This window comes from Cynocephalus volans, chromosome 14 (genome assembly GCF_027409185.1).
Source record: "Cynocephalus volans isolate mCynVol1 chromosome 14, mCynVol1.pri, whole genome shotgun sequence".
NCBI classification, from domain to species: Eukaryota; Metazoa; Chordata; class Mammalia; order Dermoptera; family Cynocephalidae; genus Cynocephalus; species Cynocephalus volans.
The window spans coordinates 54,509,698-54,521,229 of NC_084473.1; the positions used below are offsets into that span (position 1 = coordinate 54,509,698).

General features: G+C 34.5%; 1 pseudogene; it reads left to right on the top strand.

Moving 5' to 3' along the window:
• The first annotated feature begins 1,773 nt into the window (after positions 1 to 1,773).
• On the top strand, positions 1,774 to 9,593 carry LOC134362519 (protein FAM98B-like; annotated as a pseudogene).
• Positions 9,594 to 11,532: the final 1,939 nt, after the last annotated feature.

Sequence of the window (11,532 nt, forward strand, 5' to 3'; positions counted from 1 at the left end):
ACACGTTCTCCAAAACCAGCCCAGAAATTAAAGTGACTCGTCTATGTGTGCTGTTAGGGTGAATCCAACTGAATAAAGACCATAATAAGAATAAAGTTCCCACAATTAGAATTGTCATGGCAATAACCTAAATGTCCCCCATTCAGTGCATTCGTTTTAGAAAGCTACGTGCCCCCTTTCAACCTTGACTGGAGATGCCCTCGTGGCTACCCGTTTCTCTCGCTGTCTAGAGTCCTTAAGCCGGGGAAGCTGCAATGTGCCTTCAGACAAAAGGAGAAAACCGGAAAACGAAATGATATAATGGCAGAGAGCCTTTTCAATAAAACATGAGAGGAGCAAGATCCCAAATTCTGTGGAAAGAGAGATTGAGGAGAAAGTACACTGGAAAATAAAAGGTACATCTAAATGTGCAGTAGAAAGTGAAAAGCTATTATCTGCTCTTGTGAAACGAATTTTGAAAGGGAACAGTAGTTTGCATTTAAGCAATTCTTAAATATTTAGAGACTTCAAATTTCTGTAAAAATGAAATGGTTTCTAAAAATTTTTAACCTTTAAAATAATGTTATTTCTATCTTAAATGCATTCCAAGAAAGGGAAGAAAACTCAGTATGTGGGGCTTAATCAAGTATTTAACTTGCCTGGATTTTATTCAATTTTGGATAATCTAGAGGTACTAAGGAAAACATATATTTCATCTAAATTATTGAATGGTATAATTATGTGCTATCACCTTCTCTGTAATATATCTGCTGTTTTGCTCTTATGATCATCTTTCCTGCACTCTATAATTTAAAAATATAGCAGAAAAATTTTTGGATTTAAATGATGTCTTAATATTAGATACAATATCAACAACTGTAAAAGGCAATTCATATAACACACATTTATTTTGTGGAGAATCATTTACCTAAATATGGGGGGGGAGGCAGAGCTCAATTTCAAACTCATATTCATCACATCTAGGCAAGATTCCATGTCAGGAATAAAAAGTATCTGAATTTTGTTAGAATTTGCCTCCCTACTCAACGATCTTTTGACTGCCTTATGTATTTCCTGTTTTAGAAATGCCTCACTTTTCGGATGTCTGATAGGTCCCTGATTTCCATCTCTTATTTCAAACTCAAGCAGAAAAAAGTCAAAAGCCTTGTAGATATGATTCATCACCAGCAATACTGTAAACACCCAGAAAAAATCTGAGCATGCAAAGCAAGATAATCTTGGGGATGCTAACCCCAGTTTGGCAAGAATTTGGGCCATCCAAATTGAACATGGAGAGTAAGGGGGGACTCAAAAGAGAATGCTTAAGGTCTAAGGTCTCAAAACCATGTAAGCTGTTACAAATTGTGAAATCATTCACTAGTGCTGGTGTATACTTGCAATGGAACTATAAAAACATGTCAAATGGTGCACCTGTTAAATTCATGAAGAGTGGTAGATAACTTTATTAAATACAAGCATTTATGTTCAAATGTTTAAGACTATACACTATGGAAGATAATAATCAATTAATTGTCTTAAAGTTACTAATGATCATGGGCAGGAAGAAAGGAAGCAATGTTTATCTGTTGTTTCAAGGGATACATGGACAGTTTCTGTTACTTGGCAATGAGAAAGTTAGCAATCAAGGGTCTTCCTCTGAGAAAAGACAAAGGAGGAAAAAGTGAGAAGCTTCTTTATTTCTAACTTCTTATGTTAGAAGAAATTTCAGGAATTGTAATACTTTACTCCATTATAAGCCTGAATATCACCTGACACATATTCTAAAACTGAACAATGTTGGAAAACGGGATAGATAAAAAGCATACTAAAAGACTGCAGTCATCCTTCTTACCCACGCCCACAGTTGACAAAGGATACAATCAAATTGTAGAAATGAAAAAGGTAAGAGCTATGTTTCTGTTTGAGCTCTAACCAGGCTTGATATCTGAGAGGAGAAGACACATATCCTATGGGTGGCTCTGACTTTTCATCTCAACAGAATATATAAGACATCTTATTTCTGATACTTTTAATAAAGAGAATAGAAAATAAAGTAAAACTACAATGATCTGGAATCATTTTAAACTTGAATGTTTTGCTCATATTTTTTATTAACTGAAGGTTAATCCAGAACTCTTTTTGAAGGCTTAGTTTCCTTGCTTAAAATCTTTTAAGAATATGACTGTCTTTATTACTTACAGTATTTCTGAATATAAGTTAATTGAGGCCCTTGTAGCCCCCCAGGACTATCAATATGATTATGATTATACAAAAGTACTCTTTGTGTAGATGAATAGAAGACTAGGCTGTATGTAGCTGGTTCCCTAAAACTTATTTTTTCATAAATCTTTGTGGTTCTTGTTATTTGTTTAACCTTAAGTTCAAAAGCATTCATGTTATTTGAAAGTTCTGGTTTGTTCGAGTAGGTAAAAACATGCTCTGAGAAAGATTAGGAAGAATTACCTCATAATATTCCTATAAGAATTTTGTAATACAGGTTCCTACATGTCATCTGGTCAGATCTCTAGTCAGCTTTCTAAACATCCATCTCTAGAATAGAGAAACTAAAGGTCAAAAATTTTACAATAAAACAGAATATCAATGCAAAAATAGCCTTGGTTATTTGTAATTCTGACCTAAGAAGAACATACCTTTCTCTAAAATAAGAATCCAGTGACTGAAGACACATGGAAATTAATATAAAAGTACCAGTTAGTTGTTGTGAAACTTCTGACAGTTAACATTCCACAAGAATAACTTGTCCTTAACAGTTGCTTGGCATAAAAAATATTATTTTCTAAAAATTGCTTATATTTGAGGACTTGTTTGTAGGCAAATAACAGTGGAAGAATAAAACATTAAAATGTATTAATATAGAGAGATTTCCTTACTCTACATGGGAAAATCCAGAAAGAAGTCTGTGTATAAAGAAGATAGTAATATTTTTCATAATTGCCAAGCTAAAGAACCCTGAATAGATTTCTAAGTAAAATATAAAGAAACTGTATACTTTAAACCAAAGAGTAGCGAAAAAATGACAACAAATGACATCCTTTAATGGGGGAGGGAGGTGCGGATATAACATAAATATGTAATATTAGACCATTTGTCTTCCTTCAGAACATTACTAAATCTTAGCCTATTAATGTGGTGTGACTATGTAATTTATCATCCAAAACTGTACCTTTTGAGAGCATAAGAGGGCAATTGCTAGTAATAATTACTCGCAGACAATAGGTCTAAACCAGATTTGCCTAGGCAAACCAGCCTGTATGGTTGCCCTAGTTATAATATGATGATTTGAAATAGCTGCTTTCCACAAGGAGGTGTGGATAACACTGGACATATTTTGGAAAATTAGTTATTTGGGGGCTCTCTGAAAAATCAGATCAGATCTGGAACCAATATAATAAGAATAAGTTATAACAAATTCTGAAGGTAATAGGTTGAGGACTTGAGTTTCTTTAGATCTATAGGAGCTGCTAGGCTGCATGTGTACCTAAACATTTCTCACATCTCTCAGCTCCACTATAATAAATTACAAAATATAAATGAAAAGTCAAGTATTCAGGTATAGTATGTCACTTTATAACTTCTCGTGTATAAAGCAAGAAAGGATTATACTGGCCTCTAAAGATACTTCTTTTTATGTGTGAGTTATCAGTGAGAATACACATACACACACATATCCAACTGACAGGAACACATTTTGTTATAAGTTACTCTTGAGTTGAAACATGCTTTTTTGGCTTAACCGTTGCAAAACATCTGTGAGATGCAACTACAAAATGGAAACTGCTTAACAAACTATGCATTAAGAGAGCTACAATTTTGTTTCCCTTTGTCAAGGGAAAATAAAATAAATTTTCTGTCAGTCACAATGAGAGCTAGAGGGACTGATTATTCAAAGTACAGTAGCACCTACATTTCTCCAAATATTCCCCAAGATGTGGCATTTGTGCTGAGTGTTCAGTAATTTCCTCAAGCTGTATACCTGAAAAATATATGTCTCAAGTCTGGTGTTCATAATCTGGTAGACAACCACATGTGTTCACAGCCCATATCTTTGAAACAATTATTCTCTTGGGTATGCAAATACACCAGGCTTGCAACATGTTTATTCAGAAGAATGGGCAAGAATGTTTCTTATGTGAGCATCTGCAGGTTTCCACTGGAAATCTGCATATAACAATACATTTCTCCATGAATTCATTTTTTTTAAATGACAGTTGTACATATTTTAAGGCTTTACCAAGAGTTAAAGAAACTCAATTTGGTAAAAATTTTTTATAAGAAAAGCATATGAAAGAAACAAATTTAAAGCATGTATGTTCGGGTCTTTAACCTGGTTTATTGCTCAGATCTTTGCATGATCTAAAGACACAAAAATCCAGACATTTAGGTGGCCCTTTCTCACAGCTTTTTCATCATACTCTAGCCAGATGCTATCCTACTGCTAATTCTTGTGTTCGCCTCATAACTACACAACTATTTTCTCTTTCATTATCAACCTGCTCGCCTATCCCTAGGCATAGATAAATTTAAAACTGTTTAAAAATTCTTTAACTCAGAATATCCATCATCACAATAAAATATAATAATGTACATGTATTGGAAATTGATAAACTACACATAGAAGTAAATATATATATATTTGAAAACAACATTAATTTTAAATGTCATATACACAGGTGCACAAACACTAAAGCTTACTGATTTGCTATAATAGATATATATGTAACTTAAGTGATATACACAAACAACATTGTACCCAACAAAGAATAAAAACACCATTTGTCACAAACACTCAGAAGATATTTTTGAACATGTATTACCATACAAAGGAAATTTTAATAAATCCCCAAAAGTACATCTCATGAGGCCATATTTTCTCTTCCCAATACATTGAAAACAAAGCGATAAGGAACTTCTATTTTCAATAATGATTAATTACTTTATTTATACCAAATTTACCAGTGATAAAAATTAAAATGCTGGATAAAATATTTCTAAATCTCTTTAAAATCATTTAAGAGCTAACACAAAACTACAGGCACAAATCTAAAGTAGGGTAAGAAGAAAAGAGATGTAAATTGTACACATGAGCACTGCCATGGTCTGAACATGTTCCCACTAAAATTGATGTTTAAAATTAATCCCCATTATGGTACGGTGTTAAGAGATGGGGCCTTATGGAAAGAGATTAAGTCATGACAGCTCTATCCTCATTAATATAGTAGTGCCTTATAAAAGGGCTGAAAAGAACTAGTAGGATGTTTTTGCCCTTCCACCTACTGTACCATGTGAGGACACAGTATTCATTCACTCTGGAGGATGCAGCAACAAGGCACCACCTTGGAAGCAGGGAACAACCCTCACTAGATGTGTCAGAGTCTTGATCTTGGACTTTCCACCCTCCAAGAGTGTGAGATAATAAATTTCTGTTCTTTAGAAATTTCCCACTTTGTGTTATTTTGTTATAGAAGCACAGAGTAAGATAAGCACCAAACTGCTTTTACCCTTAGCAGGTGTGTCAAATTGGCCAAAATTTAGTATGGGCAGAGAAGAAAGGATATCAAAGCCTAAGGCCTTCCCACAGCAGGGAGTCTTAGAGAAGACTCTTCCCATATTTATTGGGAACAGAAAGAGTTGTGCACCTAATGTAAAAGTGATTCACAAGCACAATGCCTTTCAGGAACTAGAAGAAAGATTGAAAGAAAAGAAAAGAAAAGTAAAAAGAAAAAAATTTTCTTTGGATAGATGTTGTGTCTGGCAATTGTTCCAGTAGATTCGCTCTCTAGAGGCTCCTGATAGCTTCAAGTTTTATGTTGGGTTGCATACATTTCACTGATCACAATCCCATGAACTGGCTAAAAGCAAATGTAAATCTTCTCTGGTAGACTATGCCTTCATCCTGGGCCTCAAAAAATATAAGTATTTGCAAGGACAATTTCAGTACATAGGCAAAAATAACAAAGCACAAAAAGAAGTAGGTACTGTGAGCCAGAACCAACAGAAAAAGCAGAACGGTAGACATAGATGTGCATCAGATATTAAAATTAAGAAATACAGTTTATGAAGCAACACTTATTATGTTTAAAGAAATAAAAGGCACACTTGAAAATATAAGTAGGGAATAGAAAATTATATGAATTTAAAACCCAATGAGTGGGAGACCTCCTGCCACCAATAGCAGATGACATTATGCCAGACCAACCCTCTCACTAAAAACAACAAAATCTGGACATGTATTTTTTTTAAAAAATATCTGTTTGAGGGAATTGGAGAGACACCAAGTTTCTAAGAAAAGAAGGAAATCCCAGTAAGGCAATCCTTTTATTCAGGACTGATTTTTCCATCAATGTGATGGCAAATTCCACGAAGAGATTTTACAGAGACTGACAAACTGAGCAAATATTTTAACAGATGTACACAGCTGAAAAGAGAAGAATTGGAGTTCAGGAGAAGATGCCCTTATATACACCCTAGGTTTTCAGTCTGGATTTCAAAAGTTTACACCCTAACAGTAAGCAAAAACTGGAAATAAGTCCTTACCAGTATAGAAGGCCATCTTCAAATAACTTCAGTTACTGATTGGGTTTAGGTGGCTGTGTATCAATAATGTCTCTACCCTAACTATCTGTCAGAAGTAAAGATAAATGCACTCTACAGGATGAGAGGGACTATAGGTACGTTTACAGTCACATATAACATTCAACACTAAAACAAAATAACTAGGCATCAAAGAAAACAAAACATAACCAAAAACTTAGAGAATAAATAGACAATAAAATGGGCCTAAAGGAAATCTAGGCAGTGAACCTAATTGACACTAAACTTAACTGTAATTAATATCTCCTAGGAATTGAAACACAATGTTAAGGATTTCAGCAGAAAACTGGTGACCTGTAAATACAAAAAGAATCAACTGGAAATTTTAGCATTAAAAAACACAATAACTTCCAAATAAGAACTTCATAATAAACAGGCTTAAAAGCAGTTTAGATAAAGATGAAAGAGGATTATAAACTGGAAGATAAGTTAGAAGAAAATATTAAGATCAAATTGTAAAGATACAGAAGATAGGAAATAAAGAAAGAGTACAAGAAACAATTAGACATGGTAAAAATGTCTGAGCTCCACAAGGAGAGAAGAGAGTCTATCAGAAAAAAATATTTGAAGGGGTAATGACTGAAATTTGTCTAAAATTGATACAATGTTGCCAGGAACAGATACAACTGAAACACAAATTTAAACAAGGATAAATATGGATAAAACAACACCTTAGGACATTATAGAACTTTTGGAAACCAAACCAAAGACTAAATTTAAAAGCACCTGGGAAAAAAAAAGTCACATTACATTCAAGGGAACAACAATAAGACTGACAGCCACTAAATATAAACTATGTAAGCCAGAAAAAATAAATAAAATGTTATCTTGAGAATGCTGACAGAAAATAACTACCAACCTATAATTCTATATTCTAATATAAACAAACTAAAGGTATTTTTAAAAAATCAAAACTGAAAGAATTTATTAACAGTAAATTCATACTTAAGAAAATATAAAAGGGGATACTACAGTCAGAAAAATGTTAAACATGCAAGGAAACAGTAGGAGATGGCTGTTAATCAAAAAATAAGTTTTATATGCTTATTTACAGATGATTCAGATATTTGAATTAGCAGACAAGGGCTAGAAAATAATTGTGAATAATATAATAAATAAAATTTAGGAAAAGATGAAAATATAATGTATATTAATAGAGCATTACAATCCATAAAAAATGGAATGTGCATGTAGAACTATAAAATACAATGTTAGAAATTAAGATTTCACTGAATAGGTTTAGTGGTAGACTATGCATAGCATAAGAAAGGATAAGCAAACTAGAAGGCTGGTCAGTAGACAACCTTAAAATTGAATATATAAAGAAAAAAAGAAGCTAGAACAGGAAGGTAAGAAGGCTGTGGGACACTGTAGAAATGCACATACTTTGATGTCACAGATGAACAAGAGAATGTGATGAGCAATATTTAAGAAATAATGGTTAAAAACTAGAATTTTCTTCATGTGATGAAAGACATCAACCCACAGATTCAAGAAGCTTAGTGAACCACAAACAAGATAAGTAAAAGGAAAACCACACCTGAGCATACCATCATCAAACTATTGAAAGGCAAAGATAAAGGGAATCTTAAAAGCAGCCAAAGTGTGAGCGAGGGAGTATTGTTGTTCAGGAGGCAATAAAAATGAGAGCTTACTTTCCAACATTAGCCATAAAAGTCAGAAGACAATAAAATAACATTGTTACAGTTTTGGAAAATAAAATGCCAATCTAAAATTCTATACCTAGCCCCAACCTACCATGGAAGGGGATGTGCTGGACACACTGGAGGCACTGGGGTATAAAGGACCACTGTTAGAAGAGCAAGCCCTTACCAAGGCAGCAGAGGGTGGACTATCTTCACCTGAATTTTCAGAACTCTATATTTGGTTAGGCTCACAAATAAAATCATTATGCAACTTGGAAGAAAGTATCACTTCAGCTGGGAGGGATGATTTAGGGAGCTTCCAGCTTGAGATAAGTGTTTTTTTTTTTAAAGAAATGACATGTCCATATTCTGTACTCATATCAGGAGATATTAAAGACCATTTAAAAAAGAAGGACAACTGTTTGAAACTTCTATTATTTTTAAGTACAGAACTTCAAGCTTTACAGATATTACAGAACAAGAAATGTAAAAATTCTCAGTTAGATAAAAATAGTGAAATGTATCAGGAATTTCAAGCTATGTGTGTTACCCTTGGTGTACCCAAGTCCACAACTTCTGACATTCCACTTATGCTAAACCAAGTGGAATCAACGGTGAAGGATATTCTCTCAAAAGTCCAGAAAAATCATGTGGGAAAACCACTGCTGAAAACTGATTTGAATCCAGAACAGGCAGAACTACTGGAAAGTATCAATGATTCTCTTTCCAGTGAATATGAATGACACTGGCGGATGTTAATGAAATGATTAGATGTGACGGTGCAGTCCTTTGGATGGTCTGAAAGAGCAAAGGTAAAAACAGATGACAAAGCAAGAATTTACCAGCCTAAGCATTATGCTTTGTCACCCAAGACAATAATTACATTGCTGCATCTACTTGCTACTCATGAAAGTCTATCCAAGATCATTCAGACAAGCAGTGGCAGAAGCTGGGAGAAGACAGCATGTGCCATTAATAAGGTGCTGATGGGAAGGGTGCCTGACAGGAGAGGATAGCCAAATGAAATTGAAACACCACCACCTGAAATGCCCCCTTGGCAAAAGAGACAAGAAGGTGGCAGAAGGGGTGGTTGGGGTGGTGGAGGTGGAGGTGGGGGTAGAGGAGGCAGTGGGGGTGGAAGAGGTAGCTGGAGATGTGGAGGAAGCTGGGGTGAAGGAGGAGGGTGGGGAGGGGGAGGTGGGGAGGAGGAGGTGGGGAGGTGGGGAGGTGGGGTGGCGGTGGTAGAGTAGGTTTCCAAGGTAGGGGAGATTATAGTGTAAGAGGGGGCTATAGTGGGAGAGGTTATGGAGATCCATATGGAGGAGGAGTGGTGGTGGTGGATACAGGAGATACTAAAATTTACAAAAATTAGATAGCAGTGCTTCCTTCTTGATTAGATATATTAGGCATAGTGTTCTAAATAACATACTGTATGTGAATATCATCTTCGAAGTAAACACCATGTTAGACCCCCTGAAGATATCATTCTTGAATTGGGTCAATATGTAAGAACATTGCTTTATACTACCAGTTGATCACTGTTTTATACTACCAGTAGACAAACTGATTTTTTCCATATGCTATGTACTCTTGGCATGTTGTGTCTTTTTAAAAAACAAAAAAATGAACAAAAATTGTTTTAAAAAATGTAAATATTTATTACCATCAAACTTGGGAAATGGAAAATATTTTATGGTCATGATTGAATTTAGACTGTTACCTGTATTTTGTTCAGGTTTAATACACATAAATGACCCCACCTGTAATGGAAAGGAATATAGATTCTTGCCTCATCTGTATTCCTGTCAGTGTGTTTTGTCTTTGTTAATTCTACTTCACAAAATACAGAAACGGACTGATAGTTGTATTCTGTAGGTAGTTGTTACGGTTTGTGTTTTCTTTCATAGGAGGAGATTCCTCTGGCCAGGTTTCTGTTAAAGCGCCATTCATTGATGGTCAAGTCTACTTTTTGCTGTGCATATTTGATTTATTTTCCATTTGCATTTGAAATCTGTGATTTTGTTTGACACACAAAGCAAAGTTAAAGATTGAAGTCAGAATTCCATTAAAGGGACAAAGACATACCAATTTTACATAAGAGTGAAAAATATTCCTATAAACTGGTCTCCTAATCACTGTGCCCTCACTTTAGTTATCTAAGTATTAAAAGGTAGACTGAGCTGTCTCACCAGGATTAAGGCAAAAATTTCCAGCTTCAGTAAATCGGGGTAGGGCTTGGTAATTCTGACTCACTGCTAGATTTGGGAAACACAGGGTTAGTGAATGACTATATGTGGTTTGGTGTGGTTGGAGCAGTCAAAAGCTTGAGATTAGGAGTTATGAGTTCTAATCATGTCACTGATTAGAAGTGCTGTGGGTTAAAATGACCTTAGTTCTCAAGTACTGATTTTTTGTCATTTGCCAAATGAAGAATTAGATGCTTGTCCCCTTCTCAGGTTGTTTCATAAAGACCTAAGTACAAAAACAATTTGTTGAAAATGTAGAGAGGGCCTATTATGAATGGTTAAAGAGGTGGCCAAGTAATATATTTTTCTCTTAGTGTAGAGAGAGAGAGAAAGAAAGAAAGAGAAAGAGAGAGAGAGCCAGTCACAAAGATTTTTTTCAATCCCACTGTAAAATCTGTATCTCAGACTAGACTCCTCATCAACACTTGTGTATAACAACATTGTGTTCTCTAACCAGCTCAACAGATAGAAAACTGAATTGTTACCAGTGGAGAAATGATATTTGATATTTGGCAAGTTTTTTGTTGTTGTTGTGTTGTTTTGTTTTACGATAAACCCTGTGGTTAAATCTAATAAAAGAAAAGAAAATTCTATACCTAGCAAATATACCTTTCAAAAATGTAAAGGAAATAAAGACATTCTCAGGGAAATGTACTGTCACTGTACCCACCCCACAGGAGAGACAAAAGGAATTTTCTCAAAGTAAAGGAAAATGATCCCAGATGAAAGAGCAGATGTAGAAGATGTGAACAACATGGTCAATGAAAATGTCTTACTATACATAGAAAATTATATGCAACAACAGCAGAATATGCAATTTTTAAGTGCATAAGATAACTTTTAACACATAGAACATATTCTGAACCATAAAGCAAGTTTGAAAACACTTCAAAGAATTGAAATCATAAAGTATACAATCTGTAATTAAATTAGAACTTAATATCTAAATGTTTAGAAATTAAACAACATAATTCTAAATAACCGTAAGTCCTATAGGCCCACATCCTATAGACCTATATCTATAAAACCATGCCTACTAAAACTTACCT